Source organism: Eurypyga helias, unplaced genomic scaffold (genome assembly GCF_000690775.1).
Source record: "Eurypyga helias isolate BGI_N326 unplaced genomic scaffold, ASM69077v1 scaffold24936, whole genome shotgun sequence".
In the NCBI taxonomy this organism is placed as follows: Eukaryota; Metazoa; Chordata; class Aves; order Eurypygiformes; family Eurypygidae; genus Eurypyga; species Eurypyga helias.
In genome coordinates this window covers 1,593-2,180 of record NW_010258891.1, presented here as the reverse complement: position 1 = coordinate 2,180, position 588 = coordinate 1,593, and the positions used below count along the sequence as shown (strand labels likewise).

The 588-nt window shown below is 65.1% G+C and overlaps 1 protein-coding gene across 1 annotated transcript in view; it reads right to left on the bottom strand.

The window, feature by feature from the left end:
• ULK3 (unc-51 like kinase 3) overlaps positions 1-588 on the bottom strand; it is a gene marked incomplete at its 5' end in the record, with an annotated part of 3,865 nt that overhangs the window by 1,691 nt on the left and 1,586 nt on the right. The gene's annotated exons all lie outside the window — the stretch shown is intronic.

The following is a 588-nucleotide window of genomic DNA, read 5'->3' as shown; positions in this document are numbered from 1 at the left end:
CCCCCTGCCCGCTGTCGTCACCAACAGCCCGCAGCTACCAGCCCAGTTTTGTGGGTCTGGGCTGCGCTCGGGGCTCCCCCAGGAGAATTTGGGAGGCGGAAGCAACATCCAGCCGAAAAGGCAAGAGACGTATGCGGCTGGCAGGGGGGACATTCTGCCTGAGCCGGTGCCAGGATAAAAATACCCAGCCCGTCACAGCCAGCCGAGGGAATTAGAGTGGAATAACCTGCCCACCGTGGTCAGGGGAGCTCGCGGGACATGGGTGGGGGCCAAGGCTGGGAGGGGACTCTCCCGTTGGGAAATGAGCCAGCGCCTGGGGAGAGTGGCAGATGGCCCTGTGGACCCACCCGAGGGACCCTCCAGGGGTGAAAACCCAAGGGTGAGCCCCCGAGGTGGTTACCCCGATGCAGTCAGGACGAAAGCCGATGACATCTCTTTCCGTGACGGTCAGCAGCATCCCATCGGCCGGCTCCTGGTCATCACTGCAAGGTACAGGCTGTGCCGGGGGGGACAGAGGGCCGTCACTCAGCCGCACACACCGTCACCCAGCCCAGGCGGGCTCCCAGGCACAGAAGACCCCGTGGCGGG